This window comes from Bidens hawaiensis, unplaced genomic scaffold, assembly GCF_021521415.1.
Source record: "Bidens hawaiensis isolate Kalapana, Puna unplaced genomic scaffold, B.hawaiensis_p1.1 tig00000001_1, whole genome shotgun sequence".
Lineage (NCBI taxonomy): Eukaryota > Viridiplantae > Streptophyta > Magnoliopsida > Asterales > Asteraceae > Bidens > Bidens hawaiensis.
In genome coordinates this window covers 8,897,425-8,917,020 of record NW_027491014.1, presented here as the reverse complement: position 1 = coordinate 8,917,020, position 19,596 = coordinate 8,897,425, and positions in this window count along the sequence as shown.

Below are 19,596 nucleotides of genomic sequence, written 5' to 3'. Positions count from 1 at the left end.
TCCAGGCAGTTCATCAGGTATCCTTACTTCTCTCTTTACTCTTTTAATTTTCTGATAAACATGTATGTCGCTTCTTCTTCTTCTTCTTCTTCTTATTCTCCTCCCTCTAAACCGTCCGACCAGTCCTCCGACGACTCCGGGTTGACGGAGATACAATCCCAAAACCTTATAGCCAATCCTTCAATGGAGATTTGCGAGTTCACTGACCCCGAAATCAATGAGTTCCGACCACTGTTTCCACCGGAAATTTCCGACCTTATGATTACAACATTAGATGTGACGTTTATTCTCAAACCTGGGTGTATTTTCCGGCTTGTCCCATTCTCAGTGGCTACACTTATCCTTTTCCTCCTTTCACACAGAGTTTCTTTGAAACCACCAGCATATCTTATATCCAAGCTATGCCCATGATTTGGAGGTTTCTGGGTACCATTGAGAGAACTATCGAGGAAGAGAAGATTGACTTTGGCATCCCTGAATTGTCTCAGCTTTATACCCTAACCACTCACCGTCCAAGTCGGTTCGTTCTGAAGTCCAAACCTCGACAACCCCATCCGATCTCAAAAGTAACTTTAAACGACTCCTTTTGGAGGAATCAGTTCTTCTTTGTGAATCGCAACTCCATACCTGCTGGGGTTTATTAACCTTTAAAATGGGTCAGAAGGGTAGGATCCTGGATCCTTAACAAAGACATGATCCGTTATGACTGATCTAACTCTGAATCTTTTTTCTTTTTTATTATTTGAAGTTGAGAACTTCGCTTCCCTGGCTAAGCTACCTGGAACAGAAGAAAAAACAAAACGATTCCTTGCACTGGATTCCGAGGTTAGAACTTTTCAAGCCCGATTTGTCGAAGCCTTTTGTGAGATCTCCTCAGACTCCAACATGTCAAGTATGATTAATATAATAATTCGAAATAAATAATGTTAGATAGAATTCTTATCTTTTAATTTACCCCTGTAGGTGCTAAATATCTCAGAAGTCTGCTAGAAAATTCTACTTGGAGGACATCGACAGCATGATTACTCCTCAAGATATCAAGAAGGAGGCTTTGAAGGCAACAACCAGTTCCGAGCGAAAAACTGCGACTACCAGAGCCAAGTCAGCCGATTCCAAGAGAAAGAGATCTTCCGAGCCCGAAATCCACTTTGATGTAATCCTTACTATAAGCATCCTGTATCCTGTTGTTTTGAATTTAAATATCCAACATCCTTCAAATCCTCACTTAACTGTTGGTTACAGGCTGTGAATGCTTTTAAAGACCACTATGAAAAGATTGTGAACCAGATGAGTGAGAAGCTGTCCGGGATGGGGAGTGCTGTGGTTACCAAGGATAAAGCCCTAATCCAGCTTTCAAAAGAAAAGAAGCAGTTGGAGGATCAACTATCCTCAACGGAAGCCCAGCGCCAAGAAGAGGTGAAACATGCTACAGAAGAAGCTATGATGTGGGTTGCCAGGTCAGTACTGCCGGCAAGGATTACGATGGCGACGAAAGCCAGTGATCCTGCTTTTGACGAGGCGACCTGGGATGTGAAGAAGCGGGAGACTGCTCTTGCGGCTCTTGGTGGTGAAGAGGATGTGGAGATGACAGAGGGGAACGAAGCTGGTACTAGCGGGGTTAATGATGCGGTGGAGACCGAAGAAGGATTTGGTGCAGCAGAAGGAGAGGAAGCTGCTTGAATGGGCAACGAAGGATATTAAAGAAAAGGCCAGAGCCCATTTTTTTATGGTGATGTTTTTATGGACAATCGGTTGTAACAAACAACAGTAATTAGTGTTTAAGGATCAATGATCCTCAAGACAATCTTCAGGAGTACCGAAGGTGGATGGATCCTCTGTTTTCGAGGATGAAGCCTTTGGTGGCTCTGACTTTTATTTTCCTACACTTAGTTTAATGATTAGTAACAACTTGCTTTAACCCAGATGGATGGTCCTTGTTTTAAATGGTGAAGTCCGGGTTAGCTTTTGGTAATTTCAAGCAAGTTTTTCTTAATGAATGAAATCTTTTGACTATTTTCTTGTTATTTTGAAAGTTTGTTTGATATAATTTTAGCTTTATTGAGAATTTTAAGAAATAATCTTGAGTAAAAAACTTTAGGATAGAATATCCTTGTAAAAATAATTTAAAGATCTTTAATCCTTAAGTAAAAGGGTTTACAAAGATCTTAACCAAATAAATGTATACTGACAATTAGAAATCATACCATAAGGTCTAATCAGACCTAGGTTACCATAAGTAATGACCCTTCTTTAATCCTTGCAAAATGAACTTGAGGATTTTGAATCCATAAGTTTTGATCCTCGTAATTGGACTTAGAAAATCTGTTGCAAATAACTTATAAGATTAATTGGGGTTAGACCCATCAAATTGGGGATTAGCCCATAAATAATCTGGGGACTAGCCCGTGCAACTGGGGACAAGCCCGTGTAATCTGGGGACAAGCCCGTGAACTGGGGACAATCCCAAAACTGGGGACAAGCCCAAAACTGGGGACAAGCCCAAACCTGCGGATGTCAACTAGGGACTCGCCCAAACCGGGATTTAGCCCAAACGTGAGACAACATGAAAATGTTGTAAACTGGTGGTATGGTACGTCTACCATAAAACGTAGGATCCTTCATATAGCCGAAAACAACGGAATTGTCAGCCACTAAACGTGTACTGGCCCCGCTGCCATGAACTATACGTTGGATAACGTGCACTCCAGGCGAGAGTGTAGAAACTCTAATTTATAAGAAAGGTGAAAACCTTTAAACCTTGGAGGATATGACCATCGGGGGTCATACCCAATCGTGGGCCATGCCAAGGGAAATAGTTTAGTACCTTAAATGTAAAGGAGAGGTGGCCAACCTCTTGATCATGAAACATATTACTAGAACCCTGCATTGTTACTTAAAACTTGGAAATAATAAACGTTAAGAATATATTATCCATGAATTAATAATAAGAAATTGAAAAGAATAAGTGATTAGATAGATATTACCAATTTCAGGATCCATGATGGTATAAGGGTACTCCATCCTTGGAGGATACTGGATCATGATCAGAAAAAGTACTTCTTGAGGTGAATAGCATTCCATGCTCTTGGTAAGCTGTTGCCTTCCATAGTGAGCAATGATATGCCCCCTTCCCAGCTTCTGATTCAATCAAATAGGGACCTTCCTACTTAGGAGCTAACTTTCCATCGGCTGGGTTGGTTGTATTTTGGAAGACTTTCCTCAAGACCAGATCTCCTTCTTGAAATCTTCTGATCCTTATGTTTTTGTTGTATGATCCAGCTACTCTTTGTTGATATGCAGCCATTCTGATCTTGGCTAGGTCTCTAAGTTCTTCAACAGTATCCAACTCTTCAAGAAGGATTTCTTCATTGACCTCAGGATCACGGATGCTTGTTATGGCTGTCGGAACCACCATTTCTCTAGGGATTACTACTTCTGATCGAAACACCATTGAGAAGGGTGTTTGGCCCGTTGCATTCTTGGGTGTTGTCCTGTCAGCCCAAAGAACATAGGGTAACTCTTGTTGCTAGACTCCGCTTGACCATTATCCTTTCTTGAATCCTAACTCTTGTTGGACTATTTTCCTTTCTTGAATCCTAGCTTCTTCTTCAAGCTGTTCATGATTATCTTGTTGCTAGACTCCGGTTTACCATTATCTTGAGGATGTACCGGTGTAGAGGTAATCATCTTGATGCCCCAACTGTCACAAAAGTTAGTTGTTTTTTTCCTGATAAAATGGGAACCATTGTCACAAATAATTTCTGAAGGGATACCAAATCTAGTAATAATATTTCTTTTAATGAAAGATATCACCTCTTTTTCGCATACTTGAACAAAAGCTTCTGCTTCTATCCAATTTGAAAAGTAATCAGTCATTGCAAGAATGAATACTTTTCCTCCTGGTGCCTTATGTAGTTTACCCACAATATCCATGCCCCACTTCATGAAAGGCCATGATGAGGATATATGATACATAGGTTCTGCTGGTTGATGTAGGATATTTGCATGCTTTTGACAAGCATCGCATTTCTTTGAGATTCCATGTTGTCTCTCTTCATTGTTGGCCATTAGTAACCTGTTCTCAAAATTCTAGAGAATGGGGCTCTACCTCCAGTGTGGTTACCACAGTCACCTTCATGAAATTCTTTAAGTACCTCTTGAATTTCAGGATCTTCGATACACCTCAAGTATGGACCTGCAAGAGATTTCCTGTATAGCATATCATGTAATAAAATGTATTGTGATACCTTGAGTTTGAAAGATTTAGGATTCTCCTTGGCTAGAATCTCTCCAGTTTGAATGTATTTTTTGATTGGGAGGATCCAGGATCCTTGGTTGTTTGAGGATGATGGATCCCAAAGTACGATTTGTTTGTCAGTTGTTATCTCCCCAACTTCTTGTTCTTCTATTGTTGGCGAGAGTATATGAATGATTGGATCTTTGTGTCTTCTGGAATCTTCAATGATGAGGCTAAATTCGCCAAAGCATCTGCCCCAGTATTCTCTTCCCTTGGTACCTGTACAATGCTAAACAATTCAAAGGATTTTGCAAATTCCTTCACAACATCTAGATATTTGATTAGTTGTTCTTCTTTAACAGCATATGAGCCATTAAAGTGGTTAGCAATCAACAATGAATCTATATATACTTGAAGATACCTGATCCTAATGCACTTAGCTAATTGCAAACCTGCGATCAGAGCTTCATACTCTGCCTCATTATTCGTTGCTTGGAACTCACAGGCTATAGACTGGGGTAATATGTCCCCCTGTGGCGATTTCATTAGGATACCTAATCCTGTTCCTCTTACGTTGGATGCTCCATCAGTGAAGAGTATCCAAGGATCCTTGGTCTCTTCTAGTTGTTGAACCTCCAAGTCAGCTTCTTTCTGCATGTCGCCACTGAAAGCAGCCACAAGTCTGCGAGTGCTTGTGACTTGATGGCTGTTCTGGGCTCATACTGAATATCATATGCACTCAGTTTCACATCCCACTTGGTCATTCTACCTGATAATTCTTGCTTTCTAAGAATTCTTAACAGGATAGTTAGTTCTTAATATAATAGTATGAGTCTCAAAATAATGTCTTAATTTAGTAGAAACCATAATAATTGAAAGAATTAATTTTTCTAAATGAGAATACCTGACTTCTGCATCTATAAGACTTTTACTTACATAGTAAACGGGATGTTGTTCACTTTCGTGATCCTTCACAAGGACAGCACTTACAGCATTCCCTGAGAAAACTTGGTACATGTATAAGGATTCTCCATCCACAGGCTTCATGAGAGCTGGAGCTGAGTATAAGTAATCCTTCAAGGCAAGTGTAGCCTCATGCTTCTCGGTTCATTCGAACTTCTATTTTTCCTAAGAATGTCGTAGATATCTTTGAAATTCTCGGAGGATCTAGAAATGAATCTATTGAGAGAAGCTATTCTTCCCGTCAGCCTCTGGACATCCTTAGCATTCATAGGGGATTTTAGATTGATAATGTCTTCTATCTGCTCGGGGTTTGCTTCTATCCCTCTTTTGGTCACCATATATCCTAGAAACTTTCTGGCCTTAACACCAAAATGGCATTTTGACGGGTTCAATTTCATGCTATATTGGTCAAGCATATAGAACGCTTCCTCCAGATCTCTGAGGTGATCCTCAGCTTTCTTTGACTTTACCAGCATATCATCTATGTAAACCTCCATATTCTTGCCTAACTGATCCTTGAACATCATGTTGACGAATCTTTGATATGTCACCCCTGCATTTCTTAGTTCAAATGGCATAGAAATATAACAGTATATGCCAGTAGGAGTCATGAATGATGTGTCATCTTGATAAGATGGTTCCATCTGAATTTGTTGAAATCCAGAATAAGCATCGATAAAGGTAAGCATCTCGTGTCCTGCCGTTGCATCCACCATGAAGTCTATATGTGGTAACGGGAAATGATCCTTGGGGCATGCCTTGTTTAAATCAGAAATCGACACACATCCTCCACTTTCCATTCTTTTTAGAAACAACAACCACATTAGCTAACCATCGAGGATATTTAACCTCTCTCATCATACCGGCCTTAAGAAGTTTTTCAACTTCTTCTTGTATGATCGCGTTCCTATTAAGAGAGAATTTTCGTCGCTTCTGATAGATGGGTTTAACAGATAAATCAAGGCCTAACTTATGAGTTATTACCTCCTTAGAAACGCCTGTCATGTCTGAATGTTTGAAGGCAAAGGTGGATTTTCTTCGCCTTAGGAAGAATAATATATCCTCCTCGATTCCGCTAGGGATCCAAGGATACTTCTTTAATGTTTTTCTCCCGAGCTTCCAGCACGTCCATAGGATGTTGTTGTGGTTGCTATGCTATAGTTTTTTTGGTTGTTGGCTTCATAGATGAAGGATTGTAGTTCTTGGCCTCCACCTAATCACCGTTTATCCTTACTACTCCCCAGCGGGTAGGAAGTTTAATGCCTTGATGGTAAGTAGAAGCCAGCGCCTTCATCCCATGTAGCCATGGCCTGCCTAAAATAACATTTCAACAAGAAAGGTTATCAATAACACAGAATCTTTAGTAAGAGTTTAACCCTTCGATGTATATCGGGAGATTAATGTCCCCCAATGTTTTCTTGGTCTCGCCACTGAAACCGACTAGTATCGACGTCCTTGGGATAATCTCTGAGTCTGGTATATTCATCTTCTGAAGCATATCGTGTTGGATGATATTGACCGAGCTTCCACCGTCGACCATGATCATGCATACATAATGGTTAGCAATAAACAAAGTAACAATAAAACCGTCATGGTGTGGATCCTGAATGCTTGATTTATCTTTTTTATAGAAGAAGATCTTTTTGTCAATCGTCAAAGTGGTGGATATAACAGGTCGTTCCCCATATCCAACTTGGTCTCCTTAGCTAGCCTCGTCGATGCAGAGAAGGAAGTGCCACGTATGTCTGATCCTAGATCCTGGACTTTTCCTTCCCAAGAGCTCCTCAAATTCGCCCTTGCTCAGGAGGTATCTAATTTCCCTCATTAAACCGATGCAATCGTCAGTCATGTGGCCAAAATACTCATGGAAAGCACACCATTTGGATTTGTCTTTGAAGGTGGTTGACTTCTTGTTCTTTCGGGGCCACCTTGCCTTCTCCCATAGATCCTTCATGGCACAAATCAAGCCATGAGTGTCTACGGAGAAGCAATATTCTGAGATGCTCGGGTAATCTTCATCATCATCTCCTTCTTCAACTGCTCGAACATTTTGATTGTTTAACTTGGAGTACGGCTTCGAGTTGTTGTTTTTGTATAAGGATCCTTTATTCTTGCCAGGGGATTCTTGCTTTGTCTGAGCACCCAATCATTCTTGGACTCTTTTGTCATCTTCCAATCGTATGAATCTTAGTGCTCTATTCCTTACTTCATCTAAAGACCTGCAAGGAGTCATCACAAGATCATTATAAAAGGGAGAGCTCCTCTGAAGTCCCATCTTGAATGCTTCAACAGCAGTAGACATGTCAAGATTGGGGATCTCTAGAGCTTCCCTGCCAAACCTTGTAAAAAAATCCCTTAGGGATTCATCAGTAGGTTGGATAACTCGGTATAGATCACTAGTTAACTTCTCAAATTTCCTACTACATGAAAATTGGCTGTTGAACAAGTTAACTAAATATGGGAAAGAAGTAACAGAAAAGGGAGGAAGACTTAGCAGCCATTTTAATGCAGATCCTGTCAGTGTGGATCCGAAGCCCTTGCAAAGACAAGCCTCCTTGAGTCTCTCAGGGATTGGATTGATCTCCATCCTCTCCCTATATTCAGCAACATGCTCTTCAGGATCAGTGGTCCCATCATAAGTCTTCATGTTAGGGGTCTTGAATCGCTTCGGGATTTCAGCATCACAGACATGTGGAGCAAATATGGATAACTTGTGGCTCCCTTTCGGTATTTCAGTAATTGGACGAATCACCCCGGGTACGCTGGATATCATATTCTTAAGTTTTTGCAGTACTTTGGCCATGGCTTGGTTGATACCTACATCCTGCATGGAACCATGATTAGAATTTAAGGACATAGGATCATGCGTGTAACCTCTTTGTTATGTGTAGGTTGGCCTTCCAGAAGAGTAGCTGAAGTAAGAAGTGTCTGCTACATGAGTTGGTCCACCAGAAGCTATGGTTTGCATGGGGATTATGTCTCCTTCATGGACCTCGGAGGATCGCTGATGTTGAACCCCTGAGAATCCTTGATCCTGAAAGAAGGATCCTTGATTATGGACGAAGGATCCTAGTGGTTGGGAGTTGAAGGATCCTTGAAGGTATAATCAGGAGGATCCTGGTTGAAGGATCAATGGTCCTTGCTGAAAGTTTGAGGGTCCTTGAGCTGGTTGACCCATGGAATCCTGGTGAATGATAGATGATCCTTGCTGAAAAGTTGAGGATCCTTGAACATGTTGACCCATGGATCCCTGGTTAAGGATGGATGATCCTGAATGAAAGATCGAGGATCCATGAGTTTGTAGACCCATGGATCCCGGTTGAAGGATGGATGATCCTTGAGTAGGTTGAGCCAAGGATATCGGAGTGTTAAAATCCAACATCCTGGGAATCAGCGGAGTTTGATCCTCTGCTGGCCTCTTAGTCTTTTTGAGATCTTCTATCTCACGAAGGATCCTCTAGATGGTCTTGTTATGCTGCTCCATGTAAGCCTTAACCTACGAAAACATAGAGGAAACATCATTGTTAGTATTAACCACCGAAGTGGCAGCAGTGGTTTTCGAGCTCTGAAAGACTGGTAGTTGTGTCTTGTATCCAGCAGCAGTAGCTCGTGGTGCTCCCGTGATTGGAGGAGGCATCGGCAGAAAAGTCCTTGATGAGAGAGGAACCGAAGATGGCATGGTTGATGAAGCAGAGGTTGATTGATAGGCAATTGACAGTGATATGGGTATAAAAGGTTGAAAAATTGATAGGAAATAATCTGGATTATAGCACCAATGACCCCACGGTGGGCGCCGATTTGTTTTCGATAAAAATCAGCTAAGGATAATGTATCTAAATCTGTAAATGTGAGGTATAGTGCTATGATATTAAAAACGATTGTGTGAACAAAATCATGAAGAACACCGAGATTTGTTGCAAGGAAAAACCCCTTGATCTTGTTCAGATCAAAGGAAAAAACCACGGGTGATGACAAATCGTCTATCACCACTTTATTAATCACAAAAAAGGGTTAGAATGTGGGAGTTTATGATCAACGAATACAATAATGCTATGTGTTTGTGATTACCAAGAACATAGTAGCTAAAGTATGTGCGAGTGTAACTATCTGACCTAGCATTGATAACAAACTCAATATATAAAGAAAAGAAAAACAATTAACAACTAACTCCTACTAATCCGCCATTTATCCACTCTCTTTCTTTGTGCCTTTTGACCACGTGCTATAGAAGTCTAGTAGCGAAATTGGTGGTGGACTGAGTCTTAGTGTCGTTGCATTCATTAAATAACAACCTACACACAAGAGACAATTGTTAATAATACCAATTGCTGAGGATCCTTGATCCTATCACATCTCCAAAGCCCTTCAGTAGGATAATTGATCCAGATCTGTCGTCAAGAATAACATATCCTCAGTATCGATATTTTCTTCTCTGACACCAAAGAAACAACCAAAACCCTCCAAATGCTCCCAACAACCCCAATAGAAACAATCAAAATCAGCCCAGAAATCAAGGAAATGAAGCACTTGCTGCACAACACGAAGGGAATTTTGATTGGAGTGATCATGCAGATGACATCACAAAGGCCAATGTTGCATTGATGGCAAAAGTTGAAAATGAGGCTGATTCTTCTTTTTCACAGGTACACTCAAACTCTACAACTGATTTTCTTGAAACAATTGATGCATTAAATATGAAAGTAGGTAAGTTGGAGAGTGAATGCTTTAGAAAACAAAGCATGATTAATGGGTATCAAGCAAGTGATATAATCTATGAAGAAAATATCATAAGTCTTGAAGATGATTGTGTAAGTAGTTATAGAACTCAGTCAAGATATGTGACTGAAATTGATGGCCTAAAGAAAATGATTGTTGAAGAAAAGCTGAAGAATACCTAGTTACAAGCTGAGAATGAATTTCTAAAGAACTTGGTATCTACTGGAAACATTTGTGGTATTTTGAACAAGATAAAAGAAGAATATAAATACAAAGTTGTTCCACCACCATTCAACAACAATTATTTATCCAAGGTTGACAAAGAAAAGAGAGAGGGATATCTTCAACAGTTCAGAGATGTTTTTTAGGACAAAGAAGAATTCATTGACATTTACAAGATGGTTGAAGTGAGTAAAGATGGAGAGTTTGTTGTAAAGGAAGAAGTAAGAGATGATAAGTCAATTGGTGTGCAAGTCTCTGAAGATGGTTTCAATGATAATGATCTGAATGTGGATGATTTGAGTGACTCTAGTGATCAAATCTCAGATGAAGAAATCAAAAAGGCATAAAGAAATAGAAGACATAAGAAACCTGTCTCAGTTGACAAACTTCCTTTGTTACCACCTATAACACCAAAAATGAAGAAACAAAATTAAAGAATGAAAAGTGAACATGTGTCTTTTAACATATGTGAAAAGTCAAAGGTGAGCTATAATGTTGTTAGGCCACCAAGCATAGCAGTTTAGAAAAGGTTAAGTGACAATAACAAGAAAAAGGTCAACGAAACAGTTGTTGGTGACAACTTCATTCCAGTATACCCTGTTTTCTCTAGCCATGAAGTTATTGACATTGGAGGAGTTGATACTTTGGAAGAGTATGAGAAAAGGCAGTCAAGACACATGGGAAATTCGGATGAAGAGCCTCTGAATTTGCAGTAAATCATCTTTGTGAAGAGCAAGACTGAAAGACAAGCTATCAAAATTGAAGAGTTTGTACCTTTTTCAATTGGTTTTTGTGGTTTGAAAACTCTAGAAAACACTTGGGATCAAACCACCTAGACCAAGTGAGAGATTCAAAAAGGGAAATTCTCATGAAAATTTCAAGGGAAAAGTGTGGTTCAAAAAGTGTGATGAATATGGTCACCATACTGATTCTTGTAATGAAAGATTCACCTTTAAACTTTTTCATGTTCCCAATAAAACAAAGTTTGGTCAAAACTTTGAACTTTACAAACAGAAGTATGATGAATACTTGGGAAAAGGGAAAGTCTGTGAGAAGGAGACTATGAGCAAAACTGATCAGAAAGTTGATAACAATGTTAAGTAGGAAGGGAAAGGTGAAGAGAAACCAAAGAAAAATGTGACTGAACAAGTCAAAAGAAATATCCTTCCTAGGAAATCTGAAACAGCTGTGAAGAAGAAATTTCAACCATTGAGAATTATCCCCAATCAAGACTCAAAATTAGTTAAGTCTGATAATTCTCAAAAATCACCAAACAATGAAAAGAAAGGGAACAAAGGTGTCTTTTCTAGAAAGAAACCAAAAGAATTGAATGGTGATGAAAAGTTCCTATTGAAGCATGGATTTGAACCTCATGGATTTCTTTGGAAACCAAGGGGTGAAGTTCAGGAGAAAATGAATTTTGATGTAAGAGATTACTCAAGCACAAAGGATTATGTAGTTCGAGATTGCCAAAGCATAATTCCATGTGTGCAAAGCCTAGTAGAGAGTGGTTATGAAACTGACATATCTGAAGACTGTGAAGTTGTACATGAAGATCCTAAACCTACTGATAACACATCTACTGCAAAAATTGTCAATGAAAAGAATGATTTGCAAGTTGATTCATCTTTCACTTCATCACTCAACTAACAACTTTCTTTATTTGTGCAGGAACAGTCCACTCCACTGAATGAAGTATGGTACATGGATAGTGGATGTTCCAGGCATATGACTTGTGACAAGAGGTCACTTGTTAACTATGAAGAAAAGTTTGAAGGTCCAGTAGCATTTGGAATTGATGAAAATGGTGGAAAAATAGTTAGAAAAGGGATCTTGATCAATGGAAAGGTCACATTTGACAATGTCTTCTATGTGGAGGGGCTACAATATAACCTTTTGAGCATATCACAACTGTGTGATAAAGGTTATAAGGTTGGTTTTGATGACTCACACTGTTTCATCTTAAGACCTGAATTTGTAATCCCAGCAGATATGATTATGATGATGGCCCCAAGGAATGGCAATTTATATGAAATGAACATGAAAGATGTTGTTTCAAGGGGTGGTACATGTTTTGTATCAAAAGCCACTAAAAATAAATCTAAATAGTGGGATAGAAATCTTTGTCATGTTAATTTGAAGAATATGAACAAACTAGTCAAGGGTAAGCATGTTATTGGTTTACCTACTAGGGAGTTCAAGTTGGATGAAAATTGTATCTCATGTCAAAAGGGCAAGCAGCACAAGTCCACAAACAAGGTGAAACTCATCAAAACAATTGATCAAGTGCTTGATATGCTTCACATGGATCTTTTTGGTCCTGTAAGTGTACCAAGTATTGGTAGGAAGAGATATTGCCTTGTGATCATTGATGATTTCTCAAGATACACTTGGGTTTATTTCCCAAGTACAAAAGATGAGACTGCTGAGTTGATTAAGAATTGTGTAACCAGGATTGAGGACCAATTGGATGCAAGGGTGAAGGTAATGAGAAGTGATAATGGAACTGAGTTCAAGAATGGAGTTATGGAAGAATTCTGCAATGAGAAAAGAATACTTCAACAATTCTCAGCTCCTAGAACTCCTGATCAAAATGATGTTGATAAAAGAAGGAACAGAACACTTATAGAAGCCGCAAGAACCATGCTAGCAGATGCTTTCCTACCTGTCACTTTTTGGGTAGAAGCAATGCAAGAGGAGTTGGCCCAATTCAAAGATCTACATGTATGGGAACTTGTAGATAGGCCAATAAACAGATATGTCATTGGAAACAAATGGGTTTTCAGAAACAAAAGGGATGAAAGAGGTATTGTGATTAAGAACAAAGCAACACTTGTTGCTTTAGGATGCCTAAAGGAAGAAGGAATAGATTTTGAGGAAGTATTTGCTCTTATAGCAAGACTTGAGGCAATAAGAATTTTCTTATCCTATCAATGTATATAAGGGTATTCAATTAGATGTCAAATCTGCTTTCTTAAATGGCAAAATAGAAGAGGAAGTGTATGTGACTCAGCCACCAGGATTTGAGGACCCTGATTATCCTAACAGAGAGTACAAACTGAACAAAGCTTTGTATGGACTGCATCACGCTTCAAGAGCTTGGTATGATGAGTTATCCAACCACTTGCTTGAAAATGGTTTCTCAAGAGGAAATATTGACAAGACCCTCTTCTACAAAAAAATAGAAAGATATTTTCTTCTATTACAAGTCTATGTGGATGGCATCATCTTTGGATCAACCAATGAACAAATGTGCCATGAATTTGAAGATGTGATGAAGTCTAATTACAGCATGTGCTCAATGGGAGAAATGCACTTCTTTCATGGACTGCAAGTTCAACAGAAGGCTGATAGGATTTTCATATGTCAAACCAAATATGTACCAGACATTTTGAACAAGTTCAAGTGTCAGGACTTCAAAACAGGTTCAACACCCATGGACACTCATGAGAAGATGATAGCTGATGTAAAGGGAGAGCCTGTAGATGAGCATTAATACAGAGCCAAAATTGGATCCCTGATGTACTTAACTGCTTCAAGACCTGATATCATGTTTGTTGTGTGTGTGTGTGCAAGATTTCAATCAAGTCCTAAGGTATCTCATATGACAGCAGTCAAAAGGATCTTTAGATACTTGAAGGGAAAGCCTGATTTGGGTATTTTGTACCCAAAGAACCAATCCTTTGATCTGATTGCTTATGCAGACAACGACTATGATGAGTGCAACATGAGCAGGAAGTCAACCTCTGGTGGATGTCAATTCTTGGGAGACATGCTAGTGTCTTGGCAGTGCAAGAAGCAAACCACAGTGTCCATCTCAACTGCTGAAGCTGAGTACATTGCTGCATCTGCCTGTTGTGCACAAGTTCTTTTGATTCAGAATCAATTGCTGGATTATGGTCTGAATTTCTTGAACACTCCTATTTTCATTGATAATACTGCTGCATATTTTATTGTTAAAAATCCAGTACAACATTCTAAGACCAAGCACATTGAAATCAGACATCATTTCAAAGAGTTGATACAAGTGATAATTTGGCTGACCTATTCACAAAACCACTTGACAGAACCAGGTTCAACTTTCTTTTGAAAGAATTGGGAATGATCAACTCTGATGAAGTCTGATTAATGATTTGTGCCTCTATGTGCTAATTGACTATTTTTGTTAGAGGGTCTAAGTGATTGTGTGTATGTTTGACTATGCTACTTTTTGATGTTAACTGATATGTGCTAAATTGGTTATCTGCAAATTAGGTATCTTTGATGCTTATGTATGTTTATCAGTTGACTCTTAGGATGTCATGATAAGTGTTTTGAAATGATATACTTAAATGAGTATGCTCATCTGATGTCATAATTGAGTGTATGATTATGAGTGTAATCTGATCTGATGATGTTGTTCGGATATGTTAGACTATGCATTTTGTGAAGTCTGCTTGTTTTGATAATATCATTTATGATTAAGATTTGAATATGTTGCTTGACTTTGTGTCAAATGTGCTTTTGGGTCAAAATGTATGCTCAAAAGAAAATTGGTAAGAAAATTCTTGATCAAAACAATTTTTGATAAAACAGAGCAAGTTGTTTATGGTGCAGAGATATGATAATACTATTCAGTTCAAATCTTTAAAAGAAGCTTAAAAGAAGTTTTCAGTGAAAAGACTCAAAAGAGTTACTTTTGCTTAAAATTATGTCGTTTGCTTAAGTCAGAAGAATACTTGTATATGTTTGGTCCTGCCATCTATTTATAGAATCAAAGGATAGCCATTAAGCTAAAGACTGAAAGCATTCAGGGCAATTGTAATGTATTCTTTCACATAAAATTATGCCAATGACTCTAAGCCAAAAGGGCATGTATTTGTTTATGTGTTTGGTCCCGCTGACTACGTGTAGACAATCAGGATAACCATTCACCTGGAAGCTAAGAGTAATTGGGGTGAGTGAAAAATTTTAAACCTGGGAAATGATAGTACATTGACTACTTAGCCAATCATATGGATTTAAAAGGCTAAAATGGCACTTAGTACAGTCATTAACATGTATTGTAGCTTTCCCATGATGTGTAAAATCTAAGGTGATATAAACATAAACAATCTGCTACGCTTTATGTGGAGTTACATTGTTGTCTGTGCATGCTCCAAGATACATCTATCCGAATGATAGGCAGAAAAATGATTATCCAGTCATACACGAGTCCGTTGGTATTTGGTCCCCAAAATGAAGTATTTATTCTAAGAATGACAAAGAACAAAAGTGAACAAAATACTAATCAAACAACATAATGTTGTTATATGTTCACAAACTTATGTTAAAAAAATAATAATAAAACAAATAAAAAAAATTTGTGTCATTAAAATGTTTTTAACCAAATACAGGAGGTCAAAGTCAAATCGGGGTGATATGGAAAAAGCCAAATAAGCCTTGAGAATAGATATGGAGCATCAGAAAACCATATGTGTTATCCATTGAGTATTATGCATCTTAATTGAACCTCAACTCATATCACCAAAGAAATGAAATTCATGCTAAGTCTAGACCTACTATTAACCTATCTATAATGTCATAATGATGCTGAGAATGAAGTATTGAGAACGCTACTTGGTCAATATGATCCCATACTTGAGATCTTTTTCAGAAAAAGGTAGGAAATGTTTTGCAAGGAAAGATAACTGAAATTTGATCTCTTAATGCACCTTTTGCTCTTAAACAATGATCTTTAAAGAAAAATATGTTTAATAATTGGTTTAAGTAAAAGAGAGTTGCATTTTACCTTCTAAAGGTTTGAATATGTATTTTCGAGTAAGGTTTGATGTTTTATGACCTTTTCGAGTAAACTTAGACATTTTGGTCTAAGTTTATCCTTTTTTAGCATGCTTTGAAGTTTTTACAATTTTCGGGTAGAGTTTACTATTTTACTTGAAATTCAACTTTCCGAGCAGGCTTGATATTTGATTATGTCTGAATATGATCTTTACTAGCAAGCTGTTATATAGTTAAGACTTTCTACATACTTTAGTTTTTTATTTGAAAGTATAACTGTTCACTAGCAAGCTTTATTGAATTCTGAACTTTCTAGCAAACTTAATTGTTTTATAGGTTGTTTAGGTCATTCTAGCAAGCTTTGTGATTGAATATTTATGTTTCTTCTAGCAAGCTTTAATGCTTTTAGACATTAAAGCACACTTTCATTTGACCATAAGAGGCTCTTCAGAAAAACCACAACACAAAACCCCAATAATATACAGACCCTCAACTTGGAATTGAATTTGTCTTATGATGTTCAAGTAAACTTTAGATTCAAGCACACTTGATGATTATGTGAATATGAATATGTTTCTTTGAAATTACAAGTGTTTTCGGGCAAACCTAGTTTCCCGAGCACACTTTATGTTGCAAGCACACTTTGAAAGTTTCAAGTGTTCTCTTTACATACCTTGCAATTTCAATTTTTTTCTTTTCAAGTACACTTTGTGTCAAGAGCTCATCTCTAGCACACTTTGCTTATTCAACAGTGTCTCGAGCACACTATGTATAACAATTTATTTGAATGATTATTTGCTAACTGTTTATGCATTTTCGGGTAAGGTTTGAGTTAGTCAGAAATTCGAGCAAGGTTGACACTTAGGAATATGTCTAAGATATCACTTTGGGATTCTTGATTGATTCCTAACATGGTTGCCTATTTGATGATTTATACTTGATTATTAGACTTGTGATTTATTTCTCGAGCAATCTTGTATTTCAAGTAAGCTTTCTTCATTTTACTTAGTTTTATTCCTAGAACACTTTATAATAAATCTGAACGAGCAAGCTTCAGAAGGTGGAAAATACCGAGTAAGCTTTGCGTATGATCACTTTTCCGAGCAAGGTTTGCTAAATGAACTTTATCGAGCAAGGTTTTAAATGTAAATATATTTAATGGATAATGTTACTGTTTGACAGCTATTTACTCACTACATGACAAAATGCATTTAAAACCAACTTTCAAAAAGGTATAAAAGAGGGAGTTAGTGAAATTTTCACCACTTTCACTTCTCTCTCCTTACACTCTTGCTCTTGTCTCAGAATATCAACCTACCTAATCAAATATACTCAATTCCTAAACCCTAATTTACCAGCCCTCACAATACGACTCGGTAAGCATCACTTACGTGTTTTCCGACAACGATTAAATGATTATAGGCATTGATTATTCATTTTTACTAACTCTCTGCTTCTTGTGTAGGTTATAAATTTGTTGAAGCTCAGGTTCTTAAAGAAATTTCTTCTTATCTTCTTCAAATTATAACCTGAATGTACTTAAAGCAATGAACTTTATGACAAATTTATGCTTTGAATATGTTTCTTTGTTTGAACAAATATGGCAGAAGATGATGAACCGACATACCCATTCAAACACAGGCACAACATGTGTGCTTTTTTACAAGTTACTTCAGAGAACGAGGAAGTGGCTTATATGATAAGGTGGCTGGAAAGATCAAATATACGTTTTGCCCTAATAGAGTGCCATGTTCTCTATCGAAATCATTTACTAGATTTCTAGCTCTCAGCAACATTATACGATGATGTAAACGGTAGGCGGTTGGAAGCTACCGTGGCAAGGTAGGAGATCCACTGAACGCTTAATCAGATGCTGCTTGCAATTAGATGATGATGATCACAATCCGATTCATTTTACAACTGATCATCTGCTGAAGATATGTGTGCAAATGATGGGCTATCAAGGAAACGTCAAAGAGGGATAGTTCCAGAAAGGAATGTTCCCAATCCTGTATAGGTTCTTGATTCACCACATCATTCAGGGTTTTGCACCTACAAAAGGATCTTGGACTCTCATGAGTCAAGATTTAGCTAATGGAACTGTTGCAATAGTTTTTGATCTACCGCTCAATTTTTCGAAGATGATTTTTGAAGGGATGGTGAGCATATTGAGGATCCCAAACAAAGAAAAATTCCTAGCCTATCCCAAATTTCTTCAAATAATTTTCAATCATGAGCTACAAGGTTTACCCACACTGGGTACAACACATGTCCTGCCGAATCCAAATGTTTATAAACGGATCGCTAATCCAGCAAGCACAAGCAGATTCAATCCAAATACTGAGTTTGATGTGTTACCATGGTATGATGCTGAAATTATGCATGTTCCTGAGTTAACCTCAGAGGAGGAGGATGATGATGAGATGGATATTGATGATAATTCTGATAATGATGATGGAGGATATGCGGGAGATGGACTTGGAGGAGCTGAAGGAGAATTTGTGGATGATGTACATGATCAGGGGGAGAATCAACCCATACCAACACCACCAACCACACCCTTAGCCACACCACCTTGCTCACCACCACCACATGACCAAATGCACCAATACCCACCTCAAACACCACCTTCCCTAACCCAATCCTTTCAGAAAACCAAACCATAAACCCACCCACCAAACCTTTACCTGAACATTTTTCTAACTCACCACCTACTACCCCTCCCAATGGTTACTATGTTTTTAAAAGAAATCTTGGTTTGATAAGTGAAAATTTAGATTTGAGAGGTGAAAATACTGAATTGAAAAAGCAAAATGAAGAGTTGAGAGAACAGTTGGCCCAAGCACTTCAAAGATTTCAAATCCTTGAGGCAGAGGTTGAGAAGACCTCAGCTGCTCCAAAACAGGGGAAGAATGTTCCAGTGGCCACTGTTGCTGATGTGATTGTGGCTGAGGAGATGGTGAATGTGGAAGTAGAAGTTAAAGTTGATGGTTTGAAAAGTATCTTAAATGCTTATGGTGAAAGTGAGGATGAGGATAGTGGTGAGAGAATGATCTTTGATGAAGACTATGAAGGAGACATGTCTAGTGATGATGAACAGAAGATGAACAGAATTATGATGTGGATAATGAGTTGTAGATACTCTATATGGAGATTTTGATGATGACTTATTGAGGAAAGAGATTGTTGATGAGATGGAGAATCTAAATGCTGATAATGTGGCCACAACAGATTTTGCTACTAATGTACTGACTGAAACAAATGCCACTGATGTATTGACAGATGTGATGAATGAGGGAGTTGCAACTGAGGAACCAATTCTCACAGAACAAGAAACTCATGAAGATAGTTCCAAGAAGATTGTAAATGATGAGGAGATGAATGACTTAATGGGTGACATTGATAACTTTCTCTTTGAAACTGAAGAAGAAAAGAAAAGAAAATTGGAGGAAGGGAAAGCTAAAGCTGATGATAAGGAGGAAGAACCTGTTGTTACACAGGAGGTAAATGTTGAGGATGATGAAGAAGATGAAAATATTATTGCTGCCAGAAGACTTGAAAAAGTGATAAATGAAACAAGGGAGAGGGAATTCATTGCCCAAACCCTAACTGCAAAAGAGTTGACAGCACAGGAAACCTTAATTGAACAAGAAAATATCTCCAAAACTCTTGATCAAGAAGGAGGAGGAACAGGAGGT